General features: G+C 40.1%; 1 pseudogene; it reads left to right on the top strand.

Annotated features, from left to right (window-relative positions):
- The first annotated feature begins 12,393 nt into the window (after window positions 1–12,393).
- Window positions 12,394–14,559, top strand: LOC129393958 (small ribosomal subunit protein uS8-like; annotated as a pseudogene).
- Window positions 14,560–17,422: the final 2,863 nt, after the last annotated feature.

Genomic DNA, 17,422 nt, shown 5'->3' with positions numbered 1-17,422 from the left:
TGAGAAAATAGAAATATCAGGCTTAGAAATTAAACTGCTTATCAAATTTTAACCTTCAATCATAGACATTAAAATTATTAAAATTTAAATCATGCATTAAGATACTTCAAACATTTTACACAAATTAAATTTTACAAAAAGAACATTGGTTGAAATCAACAGAGGTGAATTTCTCTGGGCTTCCCCTTCCTTTTTTGTTTGGCAAAACAATTTTTATTATCCTTCTTACTAAAGGGTCTAAGATTCCATGGTCCCATTGAGAGTCACTCTGCCCATCAATGTATCAAAGAAACAGCCTTTCTTCAATTTATTTGAGCAACTAATGCTGTTGCATAGCTATCATGGAACCTGCTACAGGGGGAACTTCATCCCACACCTTGGGGGTTCACATCCCCAAAGCCCCCTCTAGCACCCCAAAGATGTCATCTTTCTTTTCCCCCTCAGCACTCAGAATTTAAACCACACAATTTGGCATCTGACTATACCTATTTTGTTCTCTAATTTCTTCATGGGTGTCACTTCTCATATTTTCAATGAAATTATAAGTTATTCTGGGATAGGCATACTGTCAAATGTCATGGTGTGCCTTTCACCATCCAGGACAAGAGCAGTTTCATTGATATTACATATCTATTCAGCAAACATTTATTGAATACCTACTATGTGCCAGACACAATGCTAGGCACTGGACATATAAAGATGATTCAGATAAAATCCAGATCTTCACAGAACTCAGAATCTGGAGAGGACAAGAGTTTTTATTTATTTTGTTTTATTCTTAGTTCATGTCTTTTATTAACTCATACATAATTACTTGTCTTCTGGTTTGCTGAAGCAATAAGTCAGACAACATTTCCCACAATAATGTCTGTCAAAGTGACTGGCCTTAAAAATGTCACCACCACATTTATCTGAAGGGGACTCCCTACAAAGACAGCTAATTTTGCCATTCTCATCCACCTTATGGTATTTCAGGACAGCCAGCTTAACCTTCTTTCTCTTTGGTCTCCATGGGAGTTGCATAAGACTTCATTTTCTTTTTTTTTTTTTTTTTTTTTTTTTGAGAGGGAGTCTCGCTCTGTCGCCCAGGCTGGAGTACAGTGGCCCATGATGTCAGCTCACTGCAAGCTCCACCTCCCGGGTTCATGCCATTCTCCTGCCTCAGCCTCCCGAATAGCTGGGACTACAGGCACCCACCACCACACTCAGCTAATTTGTTGTATTTTTAGTAGAGACGGGGTTTCACCGTGTTAGCCAGGATGGTCTCGATCTCCTGACCTCGTGATCCGCCCGCCTCGGCCTCCCAAAGTGCTGGGATTACAGGCGTGAGCCACTATGCCCGGCCAACAAGACTTCATTTTCTTAACACCATTGTGAAATCTCAACACAAGGTGGAGAGTGGACTCTTTGCAAATGTGGTAGACAGACAAAGCATGTTAATCTCTGATATGGTTTGGCTGTGACCCCACCCAAATCTCATCTTGAACTGTAGTCTTGATAATCCCCATGTGTCATAGTAGGGACCTTGTGGGAGGTAACTGAATCACCGGGGTGGTTACCCTCATGCCGTTCTCATGATAGTGAACTCTCACGAGATCTGATGGTTTTTTAAGGGGCTTTTCCCACCCTTTGCTCTGCACTTCTTGCTGCGCCATTTGAAGAAGGACGTGTTTGCTTTCCCTTCTGCCATGATTGTAAGTTTCCTGAGGCCTCCCTAACCCTGTGGAACTGTGAGTCAGTTAAACCTCTTTCATTTATAAATTACCCAGTCTCAGGTATGTCCTTACAGCAGCATGAGAACGGATGAATACAATCTCCCAGGTGCTTGCCAACAAAGATCAGCAAAGGCTGATCAGGAGGAATTCCTTCCTTCTCCTGATCTTGACCTTTGCATGTTTCATCATATCTGAGGGTTCAACCTCAAGAGTGGATGGTCTTCTCTGTAAAACTTTTTATGAAAATCTGCATTTCGGTGATTGTTCCATGGCAGATGGCAACTCAAAAAGCAGCACAATGGTTTTGAGATAGGGTCTTGCTCTGTCACCCAGGCTGGAGTGCAGTGGTGTGATCACAGATCACTACAGCCCCTACCTCCCGGGCTCAAGTGGTACTCCCACCTCAGCCTCCAGAGCAGCTGGGACCACAGGCATGCACCACCACACCTGGTTTATTTTTAAATGTTTTGTAAAGATGGGGATCTTGCTACGTTGCCCAGGCTAGCCTCGAACTCCTAGGCTCAAACAGTCCTCCCACCTTGGCCTTCCAAAATGCTGGGATTACAAGGCCTAAGCTACCTCCCCCAACTAACAATACTTTTAAAATATAAAAATACAGTGCATACTGAGAAGTGCTCAAATGATGTTATGATCATCAATACAAGGGAGAGCAAAGAAAGAATGAAATTTGATTGAGATGTTGAAGAATGAGAAGGCTTTTCCAAGAAGGGCAGTGATGACGGGCACTCCAGTGATGGGGAATTGTAGGCAAAAAGGACTGTGTGTCTGCAGAATAGCAAGCAGTTGAGTATTGGGACATAGGGGCTTGGAGGGGTAGAGAGGGCATGATAATGGGAGAGGAGGTGCTGCAGAGGCCTTTTGTGACCTCCTGGCACTGAAGTCCTAAGATGTGGGCCTGCATCCAAGTTTGCCTTTTCCCTATATGCCCTTGAGCACATCAAGCTTTGGAAGCTACCATGTCCTTATCTCTAAAACAGGGACAATAATGCCTATTTCTTACTGCTGTCACTAGGATTGAAAAAGATAATTAATGGAAAAGCACCATGTTAATATCTTGCCATCCCACTTGCTGGCTAGGGGATATTAGGCAAGATGCTAAATCATTCTGAGCCTCAGTTTCTTCATGGGACAATAATAATGATACCTACATAAAATTCTTTTAGCATTTCATGGCAAGCTTTGCCCCTCAGTATAATTATAATGCATTCTTCTTTCTGATGAGAAGCATTATGGAAGAAATCGCATTTTTCTTTCTCCCTCCCTGGCTGCCAGGACTTTCAGAAGCAGGCTTGATGCCCAGTCCCAGAAAGCATGGTACCTCTTCTGTAAGTATGTCTGCAACCTCCTCTTCCTGAACTGCATTCGTCTTTTTTTTTTTTTTTTTTTTTTGAGATGGAGCCTCACTCTGTTGCCCAGGCTGGAATTGGAGTGCAGTGGTGCGATCTTGGCTCACTGCAAGCTCCACCTCCCAGGTTCACGCCATTCTCCCACCTCAGACTCCCAAGTAGCTGGGACCACAGGCACCTGCCACCACGCCTGGCTAATTTTGTTTTTGTATTTTTAGTAGACGCGGGGTTTCACCATGGTAGCCAGGATGGTCTCGATCTCCTGACCTCGTGATCCACCCACCTCGGCCTCCCAAAGTGCTGGGATTACAGGTGTGAGCCACTGTGCCCAGCCACATTCTTTATTTTATTACTCTTACTTCAAGTTTATCCTTCATTGCAAAGTTTTGATTCTTGATTCTTTTCTTCAAGCAACCTGCTTCTTTTCCATGCAAATATATAATCTTAGGAGATAGGAGTCCTAATTCTTGCAAAGTGTTCTTGTAAATTAAAGCAGTGTATTAGTCCATTCTTGTGCTGCTATAAAGGGATACCTGAAATTGGGTAATTCATAAAGAACAGAGGTTTAATTGACTCATGGTTCCACAGGCTGTACAGAAAGCATGGCTTGGGAGGCCTCAGGAAACTTACAATGATAAGGGAAGGTGAAGGAGAAGCAGGCACGTCTTACATGGCTGGAGCAGGAGAAAGAAAAAGACGGTAGAGATGCTACACACTTTTAAACAACCAGATGTTGGCCGGGCATGGTGGCTCATGTCTCTAATTGCAGCACTTTGGGATCACTTGAGGCCAGGAGTTCGAGACCAACCTGGCCAACATGGCAAGACCCCGTCTCTTCTGAAAACACAAAAATTAGCTGGGTGTGGTGGCGCACGCCTGTAATCCAGCTACTTGGGAGGCTGAGGCATGAGAATCACTTGAACCCGGGAGGTGGATGTTGCAGTGACCCAAGATGGTGCCACTGCACTCCAGCCTGGGCGACAGAGTGAGACCCTGTGTCAAACAAACAAACAAACAAACAAACAAAAACAGATCTTATAACTCACTGTCACAAGAACAGCACCAAACGGGAAACCCACCCCCATGGTCCAATCACACCTCCTACCAGGCCCCACCTCCAACACTGGGGATTATAATTTGGCGTGAGATTTAGGTGGGGACACAGACTCAAACCGTATCAAGCACCTTTATTTAATCAGGCTCTTCTTGCTAGAAATGATTTCCAATCCTCACATTTAGACAGGAGAGAGAGAGAGGGAACTGGGGAAATAAAAATAAAGATAAATACCCATACAGGTATCAAGACTCAAAATTATATTAGTGCAGCATTAAATACCACTTGGGCCTTTTAACTTATTATTTAATTTTTAATCATAAAATTATATGCATATCCTCCTTACAAAATTGAATATTGATAAAACTAAAGTTTTTTTGGAGCCCCTAACCTCAGTTTCCTCCCCACCTCCCCAAAGGAGACCATTATTATTAGTTAGGTGTGGAAACTTCTCTGTCCTTTCTTATGCATTTACATTTTTTTCCATAGAAAATGAACTCATCTTAACATTTTGACAGTTAATCTTCTGGGCTGTGCCTGAGGGTTGCCTTTCATTCATGACTAATTTTTAAGACAGGCCACATGTATATAAGTGTATGTAAATAAAATAACTTATGAAATCTGAAAGGGGAAAGGTTTCACATGAAATATATCTTTATGGAAGCTCCATAGCTTTCTAGAAAACAGAGAGCACATGTCAGCCCTGGTATCTCCCAGCTACTTTCTCTTTTCTGAATACTGAGCCTTCAGGGGCTGCCAGGGCAGTTGACACACACTCTGTGCTAGAAGGGCGAATGTGTAAGAAGGAAAGACCCTTGCATTGGAGGTCACCCCCAAGTCCCATTCTACAGATGGGTAGACCAAAGCCTAGAGGGGAGGCAATGAACTTCCAAGGTCACACAGCTGGGTAGAGGCCGAGCTGGGTTAGAAACCCGGCACCTTCCTGATTCCCAGTCCTGTGCCCATTCTACACTCACATGCCCAGTTCCTGCTTTCATTTTGGGAATTTGCCCATGGACCAACCTCTGTGCAGTCACCAAGGGGTGCTCATTTAACATTTAGTCCCATTTGGTACACACAAGGCACACATTGCAGATAATGTGGGAAAACTGTGAAATTGAAGGACACTGTATAGATGTGTTCATTCTCTCCTTTATCAGAAGGTTTACAGTTTGCCTTTTCTATGCTAGGAGCTGAGGTATGTAACATGGGGATACACAGCTGCATCAGATCAGGTCCTGCCCTCTAGGAGTTTAGAACTAATTGAGGACACAAGACAAGTACAGCAACAGCCACAATGCCAAGTTTAAAGTGCCAAGCCCATTGGAGAGGTGGAGCGTGCAGAAAGAGACAGCCTTGCATCTAAGAGTGGGGGATCAGAGAAGGCTTCCTGGAGGAGGTGGCATCTGAGCAGCCCTTGAAGGATGATTAGGTTAGATGAGAGGTAATAAGATAAGGGAATTCCAGGCACAGCAAGGGGCTGAGCAAGAAAAGCAAGGAGGGTTTCAGAGAAAAGGTGGAGCTCAGGTTGGTAGGTAAGGTGAGAATGCTTGTAAAGGTGCTGAAGCCAGGCTTAGCCCCCTTGCATTGCAATCCTGAGGCATGTGTCTTCTTGCCTTCACTACAGTATATGCCCCAGAGGAAAGACAGCTGGCTTTATAGCTGTAAATCTTCTTGATGCCTGGAAACATCATGCATATATTATATTATCGTGGACTATTTATAATTCCATTATAATTATAATATATATGAGAATGTACACATTAGATGTATATCTATATACAATATATTATATATGCATATAATATAAGGAAGAGAGATGGGAGGAAGAAAAGAGGGGAGTAGGTAAACAAGCAGGCAAAGAAATTACCTCCTTCTGTCACCCACTCTTTATCCTTCCCTGGGGATATTGTGTTTTCTCATTCTAGGAGTCTAAATAAATTGTCAATTTAATCTTGTGCTGTAATATGGATATGTCACAAGTGATTTGACTGCATGTTCTAGTATGATAATCACCATGTATTCCTTCTTAGAAGTTACAAACAGCTTTGCTGTTCCCAACCCTGAGAGGAATATGTGACTGTCACAAATCCCCTCAGGAATCAGGAGCAGACACTTACAAAATCCACTACTTTAAGAGAAAAAAAATCACCCCCTCTAGGGATAAAGGAAATGCCAATTAAAACCACATGAAATATAATTTCCCTTTTCCTCCTCAAATTAGCAAAACTTTTAAATGAAATGAATGAGAATATGCACGAACATGATTGAGTTATTCCAATTCACATTAATCAAGTATGTATTAAGGATTTTTTTTTTTTTTTTGAGACAAAGTCTCACTCTGTCACCCAGGCTTGAATGCAGTGGTGTGATGACAGCTCACTGCAGCCTCAACCTCCTGGGCTCAACCAGTCCTCCTACCTCAGCCTCCTGAGTAGCTGAGACCACAGGCATACACCACCAAACTTGGCTAGTTTTTGTATTTTTTGTGGAGGTGAGGTGTCGTCATGTTGCCCAGGCCTGTCTCGAATTCCTGGGCTCAAGCAATCCTCCCTCCTTGGCCTCCCAATGTGTTAGGATTAGAGGTGTGAGCCACCACACCTGGCCCAAGAATCTTAAAATGTTCATACCCCTAGGCAGTAGTTAACATTTCTGTGGATTTATTCAAAGGAAGAAAATCTGAAATGTAGACAAAGTATTAAATATGAGTGTTCATTTCAGGATTACTTGTCATAGAGACAAATGAGAAATAATAGAAATGGCAAAATGAAGGTCATAATTAAGCAATTTATAATGTACCCAGCCAGTGGAGTCTTAGGCAGGCCTTACAATAGATGTTTATGGAAGAGTTTTTAATGGCATAAAAATATGTACGTGTGTGTGTGTGTGTGTTCTGGTTTGTTTATCCCTGAATATTTTAATGTGTTTTTTCTAAAAATAGAGATTTTTTAAACCTGACAATAATCAAAATCAGGAAATTAGTGATGATATGACACCATATCACCATTACTTAATCCATAGACATAAACTCATTATTGTCCTAATAATATGCTTTATAGCAAAATGAAAAATTTTTTCTTCTAATCCAGGATACAGTAGCTGCAGTGAACCACCTCAAAAGGAGGAGCAACACTAAAATGTCCCATGTCCAGAGGTGATGGAAGAAAGTTGGAACAAAAGATACTCCGGGGAAATTGACAAGGGAATTAACTGGGGACCTGTAGCAGGAGCAGCCAGGCCTATCAGCCTTGGATTTCTCCACCTACCCTGCATGTAAGAGTTTAGGGGGCAAGGACTTGGATTAATGAGAAGGGGTCATGTATTGAGTGGCTGTCAAAATCTGGGAGGAATGAGAAACATCCAAGCCTAAAAGACCAGCTGCTGAGCTTCCCACCTAGCAGCAGGTCCTGCCTATCAACATTGTATGGAGCACAAGCTCAGTAACTGTTTTGCTCTTCTCTATACGCAGGCAGCTCAACCAAAGGCAGCTGTCAGCCTAACAAGACATTGCAACTCAAAAATGCACACAGTCAAGGATCACCAAATGTATGAGGAGTGCAATACTATAAAAAAGAGATCACAGATCCAGCAGACAGACAAATGCACACCTGAAGAAAGAGAGTTAATAGGGAAAACCAGAACTAGACTTAAAAATAAATGTGATTATAAATCATCAGAGAGATAAGAAACTATTTTATTCATGATACAGGAATAGCTGGTTGTAAACAAGAAACAGAAATTTTGTAATAAAATATATAATTATTGAAATAAAAAATACATGGGCTAGTAGCAGAATGAACACAGTTAAAGGGTGAATCAGGGAACTGGAAGATGTGGTATGGGAATTCTTTCAGAATGCAACACGAGGTAAGATAGATGGATTTTAAAAAGAAACAAAAGGTAAAGATATAGCGAATAGATTCAATATTCATCTAATAAGAGTTCTAGAATTACAGGCCAGAGATAACAGGGAGAAAGTATCATTTAAAGAAATAATAACTAGAGATTTTCCAGTATTTTTTAAAAAGTAGGTTCTCAGATTGAAAGGTTTCACTAGGTACCAATAAAATGATTTTTTAACCCATATCTGGACTCATCATAGTGAAACTGCACAACATCAAAGATAAAGAAAAAATTCTAAATACTCAGAGAAAAAAAAATTAGATGTACCCACTAGAAAAGAATAATATCAGATGTTTTTAGCAACATAAATTCAATACCTTCAAAATGCTAAAGTAAGGGATATTTCAGTTTATTATTTTATAGCCAAATTATATTTAAATGTGAGGATGAAATACAGGTATTTTCAAACATAAAAATACTCAGAAAATTTACTCACTCCTTCCCTTCCAGATCCTTTTTGGGGAAAAAGAAAAGCAATTAGATGTTGTACTCTAGTTAAGAAAAAAACCCAAGAGGAAACAGTGGCATGCAAAAACCAAAGGTGAATTTCTTTTATTGAGTCAAGGTCTCTCTCTGTGGCCCAGACTAGAGTATAGTGGCACAAACATGGTTCACTGCAACCTTGAACTCCTGGGCTCAAGCAATCCTGGGTGTAGCTGGGAGCCTTTCAAGTAGTTGGGACCACAGGTATGCACCACCATGCCCAGCTATTTTTTATTTTTTGTTGAAACAGGGTCTCACCATGTTGTCCAGGCTGGTCTTGAACTCCCTGACTCAAGCAATCCTCCTGCCTCGGCCTCCCAAAGTGCTGAGATTATGGGCATGAGCCACCACACTCAGCTGTGAATTTCTTAAAATGATTGGATAAATCTTATTTTTATCTAAATAACTTCCTGAAAAGTTATAACAACCTGGAACTAAAATTTGAGGTTAGCATACTGAGTATGCATAGGAACATTCCACAAAAAGTGTAGGTAATGAAATTAAGCTTCCTGTTAATATTTTTGCCTTGTTTGGGTGATGGTAAAAAATAATTATGGGAGGCCATTGTTTTGAACAAAGCTCCTGCCCTAGGCCTCAACAGACCAGGCTAAAAACCAAAATGGAGTCACCCATGCTAAAGTTCCATCTCACCAAACAGAAAGTAAGTTGTTATCGGACCTTCTGAGAAATCAGGATGAAACCGACCCAACAGTCCCATAGATTTTTTTTGATAAACATAGAAATGGACACTTCTGGTCTTAAAGCTTGAAACTTACATTTGTTTTATGAGTTACTTCTTCAGGAAAGAAACCCCTGGCTTCTCAAGAAGTATCAAATAAATGAAATTCAAGAGATCATAGTATTCAGACAATGAGATGACAGGCCCCTCATTCATCATGATTGTGTCCTTACCCCAAGTTCCTGTTTTCCCACTTGTAGTTACATTTCTTCCCTGTTATATAAACCCCTAATTTTAGTCAATCAGGGAGATGGATTTGAGACTGATCTCCTTTCTCCTCAGCTGAAGCACTCAGTTAAATCCTTCTTTCTTGGCAACACTTGTTGCCTCAGTGATTGGCTTTCTGTGCTGTGAGCAGCAGGACCTAGACCAAGGACCTAGACCTGTTACCTTTTGGTAACAAGAGGAGAGAGATAACAGCCAATTCCCCAAATAGGCCAGTTACAATCAGCTGATAATGAAGTTCCCTCCACTTTAATCCCTACCAAAAAAGTAACCTGAAGTTAACCAATCAGTTATCTTTCCATTATTCTTTCTCTCTGTCCCTGCCTTACAAAAAAAGTTAACTTTGAAATTACCAGTCCACTTTTCATTCTTTGTTTCTGGTTTCTTCAGCTCTTCTCTGCCTATAAAAACCAACCTCTTCTGCTCAGCTCATCAGAATACTTATTCTATTTTGTGGAATAAAGTGTTGCCTGATTCTAGAAATGCGAATAAAGCCAATTAAGATGTTTAAACTAAATTTGTTGTAATTTTGTCTTTTGACAGTGAAGACATAGATACCAATTAGTTCTTTAAAATATACTTGCATATGTGCATTAAAAATGAATGTTAATAAGCACATGAAAAGAATTCAACATTAGTCATTAGGGAAATGCAAATAAAAACCACAATGAGGCACCTCACTACACCCACCAGGCTTGCTATAATAAAAAAGATAGACAATAAAAAGTATTGGCAAGGATGTGGAAAAATTGGAACCCTCATACATTGCTGATGGAATTGTAAAATAGTACAGCCACTTTGGAAAACTATTTGGCGGTTCCTCAAAATGTTAAACATAGAGTTACTATATAATCCAGCAATTCTACTCCTGGTACATACCCAAGAAAAGTGAAAACATATGTTCACACAAAAATCTGTATACAAATGTTCATAGCAGCACTATTCATAATAGCTAAAAATTGGAAACAACTAAAATGTCCATCGACTGATAGATGGATATACAAAATGTGGTATACTCATACAATGGAATATTATTCAACAATAAAAAAGGAATGAGGTACTGATACATGCTATAACAAGTAAATCTTGGGAATATTATAAGCAAAAGAAGTCAAACACAACAGGCCATATATTGTACGACCCTATTTATTTACTTATTTCAGAGACAGTGTCTCACCATGTTGCCAAGGCTGGAGTGCAGTGGCTGTTCACAGGCACGATCATCGCGCTCTACAGCCTGGAAATTCTGGGGCTCCAAGAATCTGCCTGCCTCAGCTGGGACTACCAGTGCACACCACCATGCCCAGCTGTGTATGATTCTATTTACATGAAATGTCCAGAAGGGGAAAATCCACAGAGACAGAAAATACGTTAATGATTGCCAGGTCCTGGAGGGAGGGGAAAATGAGAAGTGACTGCTAATGGCTGTAGGGGTGATGAAAATGTCCTGAAATTAGATAGTGGTAATGGTTGGACAACTCTGTAAATGTATGAAAAATGCCCAATATATACTTAATTTTTAAATTTTATTTATTTTTTTGAGACAGGGTTTCACTCTGTTATCCAGGTTGGAGTGCAGTGGCTCAATCGAGGCTCATTGCAACCTCTGCCTTATGGGCTCAAGCAATCCTCCCACCTCAGCCTCCCAAGTAGCTGGGATTACAGGTGCACACCACCACACCCAGCTAATTTTTTTGTATTTTTGGTAGAGACGGGGTTTCTCCATGTTGCTGGGTCTCAAACTCCTGGGCTCAAGTGATCTGCCCATCTCAGCCTCCTAAAGTGCTGGGATTACAGGTGTGAGCCATTGTGCCTGGCCATCATTAGATACTTTAAAAGGGTGAATTTTATGGTATGTGAATTGTATCTTAATAAACCTTTTTTTTGTTTGAGATGGAGTCTCGCTCGGTTGCCCAGGCTGGAGTGCAGTGGTGTGATCTCAACTCACTGCAACCTCCACCTCCCAGGGTCAAGTGATTCTCCTGCCTCAGCCTCCTGAGTAGCTGAGATTACAGGCATGCACCACCACGCCTGGCTAATTTTTGTATTTTTAGTAGAGACGGGGTTTCACCATGTTGGTCAGGCTGGTCTCAAACTCCTGACCTTGTGATCCCCCTGCCTCGGCCTCCCAAAGTGCTGGGATTACAGGTGTGAGCCACCGCGCCCAGCCCAACCTGTTGTTTTTTTAAAGAAAAGAATGTTACAATAGAATATTATTCAGCAAAAAAAATGAAGAACTGACACATGCTACAACATGAATGAACCTTGAAGACATTATGCTAAGTGAAATAAGCCAGTCACAAAAGGCTAAATATTGTATGATTCCATCTATATGTGGTAGTGAAATTCATAGAGACAAAAAGTAAAATGGCAGTTGGGAGGGCAGGAGGGGGAAAATGGGGAATTAGCATTCAATGGGTACAGAGTTTCAGTTGGGGAAGATGAAAACTTTCTGGAAATGGATGGTAGTAATGGCTGTGCAACAATGCATATGTATTTAATGCCACTGAACTTTACACTTCAAAATGGTTAAGATCATCAGTCATTGGCACCATCCTGCAATCTAAGGCTCAGGTTCAGTGCTCTTCGAGGACACTGGGCCCCACTGGGCAGGAATCCTGGACAGGCACAGAGGAGAGCCACGTCCAGACACCCCATGCTCCACATTCTGGGGACCCGGGTCCATGAAGTGCAGGCTGCAGCACTGGTGAGAGCTGGAACTTTCAACCACCCAGAAAGGCGATAGCCCAGGCTTACACTGCAGTGCCTGGCTCCTCTTAGCAACTAAGACAGTGCCTTGGCCTGGGGCAGGCAGCACTGGGGATTTGTGGCCAGGTGGGCAGTGCAGCTTCTCATTGCTGGGGCTTTACTGGGAGCTTGGGAGGGTGAGGCTACCCAGCAGCCATAATGGTGCACATGAATGTCCTGGTTGATGCTCTCAAGAGCATCAACAATGCTGAGAAGAGGAGTAAATGCCAGGTTCTTATTAGGCCATTCTCCAAAGTCATCATCCAGTTTCTAACTGTGATGATGAAGCATGGCTACATTGGTGATTTGAAACCATTGATGATCACAGAGCTGAGAAAATAGTGAACCTCACAGGCAGGTTAAACAAGTGTGGAGTGATCAGCCCCAGATTTGATGTGTGTTGGTCCGTTTCACATTGCTATAAAGAAATACTTGAGGCTGGGTAATATATAAAGAAAAGATATTTATTTTGGCTCACAGTTCTGCAAGCTGTACAAGAAGCATAGCACTGGCATCTGCTTCTGGTGAAGGCCTCAGGAAGCTGCCACTCATGGCACAAGGTGAAGTGGGAGCAGGCACATCACATGGCAAGAATGGAAGCAAGGGATGGAGGGAGGGGGCCACACTCCTTTAAACAACCCCATCTCGATGAACTCTCAGAGCCAGAACTCACTCCTTATGGCAAGGAGGGCACCAAGCCATTCTTAAGTCATCTGCCCCCATGACTCAAACACCTCCCACTGGGCCCCACCTTCAACACTGGGGATCACATTTCAACATGAGATTTGGAGGGGGACACACATCCAAACCATATCAATGTCCAACTCAAAGATCTAGAAAAACGGCAGAATAACCTGCTTTCATCCCACCAGTTTCAATTCATTGTACTAACAACCTCAGCTGGCATCATGGACCATAAGAAAAAGCAAGACAAGAACACATGTGAGGGAAAATCCTGGGATTCTTTTTCTAGGGGTGTAATACATACCTATAAATAAAATGTCTTAGTGGACCCTGGTGCTTCCAAAACATGAATAAATAAAATGGTTAAAACCTGGCAAATATCAGCAAAAATAATTTTCATGCTGATAAAAGGAATACTTTTCCAAAAAATTATAACACGAGTTTACATATCTAACAACATAGCTTTGAAATATACAGCAAGAGTTTATGGATTACTAAATAATTTATAATTTGTATACAATTGGAATCATATAGCTGTGTGTGTGTGTCTGTGTGTGTGTGTGTGTGTGTGTGTGTGTGTGTGTGTGTGTATTTTTTTTTTTTTTTTGAGATGGAGTCTCACTCTGTCACCCAGGCTGGAGTAAAGTGGTGCAATCTCAGCTCACTGCAACCTCCGCCTTCCAGGTTCAAGCGATTATCCTGCCTCAGCCTCCTGAGTAGCTGGGATTACAGGCACACACCACCATGCCCGAATAATTTTTGTATTTTTAGTAGAGATGGGGTTTCACCATGTTGGCCAGGCTGGTCTTGAACTCCTGACCTGAGGTGATCCACCCACCTCGGCCTCCCAAAGTGCTGGGATTACAGATGCGAGCCACCGTGCCCGGTCTTTTTTTTTTTTTTTTTTTAGACAGATTCTTGCTCTGTCACCCAGGCTGGAGTACAGTGGCATGATCATACCTCACTATAACCTTGAACTCCTGGGCTCAAGGGGTCCTCCTGCCTTAGCCTCCCAAGTAGATGGGACTACAAGCACAGACTACTGCACCTGGCTAATTTTTTTTAGTTTTTGTAAAGATGGGGTCTCACTTTGTTACCCAGTCTGGTCTCAAACTCCTGGGTTCAAGTGATCCTCTCATCTCTGCCTCCCAAAATGCTGAGATTACAGGCATGAGCCACTGTGCCCAGCCTAGACCTATATTTATATTGAGAGACTCACACACATTCATCAGACACTGACAAATCAAGAAGACAAAAAAGTATGGAGTATCTGAAGAGCAAAACAGTATTAGTTTAAGTCACACTAGCAACTGTAGCAAATAAACTTTTAACTAAGAGTAGCTGAACACTTAGACAATCGAGGTTAATTTCTTTTTCATGTAAAGTTCAATGTTTGGTTGTGGGGCACGGAGGAAGGGTCTCTGCCAGGAATTCAAGCTGATAGAAACTCTGCCACCTTCAACATGTAGTTGCCAAGGTCACTCTGTGTGTTGAGATCTTGGCATTCACAGTGACAGACAGAAAGGAGAAACACACGTAAGCTGGGCCTGGAAGTGGCACACATAATTTCTGCTCATGCTCCATTGGCCAAAACTCAGTACAAGACCACATCTAATTGCAAAAAGTCCAGGAAATGTAGCCTAGTTGTGTGCCCAGGAGGAAGGGGAACAAGTTTGTTCATCAATTAGCTAGTCTTTAACACAGCAATGAACAGACGACCTGTCAATGTAATGGATATATGTAGAACTTTGAATAGAAAATGTACATTCTTCACAAATACAAATGGAACATTTATAAAAATTGACTAAGTATTGACTAAGTATTTAACTGCACAGTAAGTTCCAAAAAAATTTTTTAAGTGATATAGCTGGGCACAGTCCCAGCTACTTAGGAGGAGGAGGTAGGATGATTGCTTGAGCCCAGGAGTTTGAGTCCAGCCTGAGCAACATAGCAAGACCCCATCTCAAAAAATAAGTAAGTAAGTAAAGTGAAATAATATAAAACATTTAATGATAAAATTTTATGTCAACAACAACAGGAAGATGGCTAGAAACTTGTATACACCGAGAAGTTTTAAAACACAGGTCTAAATAATTAATGAGTTGACAAAAAACTACAATAAAATTAGAATTAACTGAAGTACTACTTTAAGATGACGTTAAAGTAGTCTTCAGGGAAATATATAAACTTACTTGCACTTATTATAAAGCAAGAAAGACTAATGATGAATTAACTTAGCTTTTGCATTGGTTCCCTAGGGCTGCCATAACAAATTACCACACACTGTGTGGCTTAACACAATAGACATTTATTGTCTAATAGTTTTGGAGGCTAGAACTGAAATCAAAGTGTTGGTGACGCCATGTTCTCACTGAAGGAGGTGGCTTCCTAGCCTCTTACTGTCTTCTGATGATTGCCAGCAATCCTTGGCTTATAGACACATCACTCCAATCTCTGCTTCAGTCATCACATGGCATTCTCCCTGTGTGTCTGTCTCAGGGTCCAAATTTCTCTTTTCTTATAAGAACACCAGTCATATTGGATTTAGGGCCCACCTTAATCCAGTATGTTGTGTTTGGCCATTGAGGTATTGGAGTTTTCTGTTACAGCACTGAGCCTACTAACAAGGTACATCATTAGATGTATTCTCATTAATGTCAAGAGCAAGATTAGAATACCCACTATTCCCCTTCTTCATCATACCCAACTTCATGCAATAAGATTACCTCCAAAATAGACATATAAATATTAGAAGGGAAGAAGACAAAGCAAAGCATTAATTATATACAGATGAGATTTGGTTGCCTTATCTAGAAGACCTAAAAGAACCAATGAACAAACTGTCAGAATTAATAGTACCAATGTACCAAAATTAATTGCCTTTCTACTTACAAGTATAAGCTATGAGAAAATGTAATTGGAAAAAAACAATAGTAACAAAGACTATAAAGTCTTTAGGAAAAATTTTAGTAAAAGATCTTTATGAAGATGATTTTAAACTTGACTAAAACACATTTTAAAAGACCCAATAAATCAACATGTCAGATTCTTGGATAGAAAGACGCTATATTCGAGATGAATTTCTCAAAATCTAGGTATGAATTTGATGCAATAACAATCAAATTACTCAAAAGACTTTTCACAGACCTTCATAAATGAATTCATATGGAAGAGTACACGTACAGGAAGAACCAAGGCAATGAAACAGAAAAAGTGGGTAAATTGCCCATCAGGTGTTAAGATACATTATAAATCAATAGTCAAAACAGTGTAGTATTTGCATAAAAATAGAAAAGGAGATAAATGGATAAATGGAAAAGAGTAAAGGGTCAGGAAATAGATCTGTGTTTATATGGGGATTTGGTATACGATAGAGTTGGTATTCAAAATCAGTGGAAAAAAGACTATTCAATAATTGGTATTAAAGCAATTAACGACCCATATGCAAAGCAACAAAATTAGATTCCTATCACATACATACACCAAAATAAATCCAGATGGAGTCAATGTTTTAATGTTTAAAAAAAAGATAAGTAAATAGATACTTAAAATTATTAGTGAAAAACATAGATCAAATCTTTTTGAACAAAAAACAAAAATCTATAAAGGAAAATACATAAATTTTGCCATATTAAGTATTTAAAATTCTGCATGTCAAAAGACATTGCAAACAAGATTAAAAAATAATCAGCAGACTGAGGAAAATGCTTGTGATAGATATAGAAAAAAAGATAGTGGCCTAAATATATAAAGCAACTCTATAAACTAATTTTTTAAATAGCCAGTAAACAATATGCTTAATCATACTAATAATCAGGAAAATAATACAAAAATAAATTATTTTCACTCAGTAGATTCTAAAAAATTTAAGTTTTTTTTAAAAAGTGAAGTCTTATAATCAAGCAAAGCAGTGTTATAAGCTAACAAGGATGCTCATTATACGCAGTAGCTTTAGAGAGCAATTTGGCAGTGTGGATTAAAAGTAAATAAATGCATATTCAGCAATTCTACTTCCGTGCATCTACCACCAGAGAAACACTAGCCCCTGTGCAGAAGAACATGCAAAGGTTATTCATTGTAGAATTTATCACAGTAGCAAAAAATTGGAACCAATGTATATGCTCATCAAGAACAAAATGGGTAGATACAAAGTGGCTTATACATAAGATCGAATAATATAGGTGTCAAATGAGCAAAAAAGAAAAAAGCAAATTGCAGAGAAAACATTATACCATTGTGTAAAACACATATACAATATAATATATATATACATTTATTATTACACTGTACATTTCCTGTGGGTCTACATAAGTGAAATAGGTATAAATAAATGAAAAATGAGTGTAAATAAGTGGGAAAAAAATTAAATGGTCTGGAAAATTAATACATCAAAGAATCCAGGGCTGTGGGTGGTGATCAGACAGATCTTTAGCTTTAATATTCTAAGTTTAATATTAATTATTAAACAATTAAATGAAATTATTAAAAATTACAACATAATTAA

This window comes from Pan paniscus, chromosome 16 (assembly GCF_029289425.2).
Source record: "Pan paniscus chromosome 16, NHGRI_mPanPan1-v2.0_pri, whole genome shotgun sequence".
NCBI classification, from domain to species: domain Eukaryota; kingdom Metazoa; phylum Chordata; class Mammalia; order Primates; family Hominidae; genus Pan; species Pan paniscus.
The sequence above is the reverse complement of the archived record's forward strand: the minus strand, read 5'-3'. Positions and strand labels throughout refer to the sequence as shown.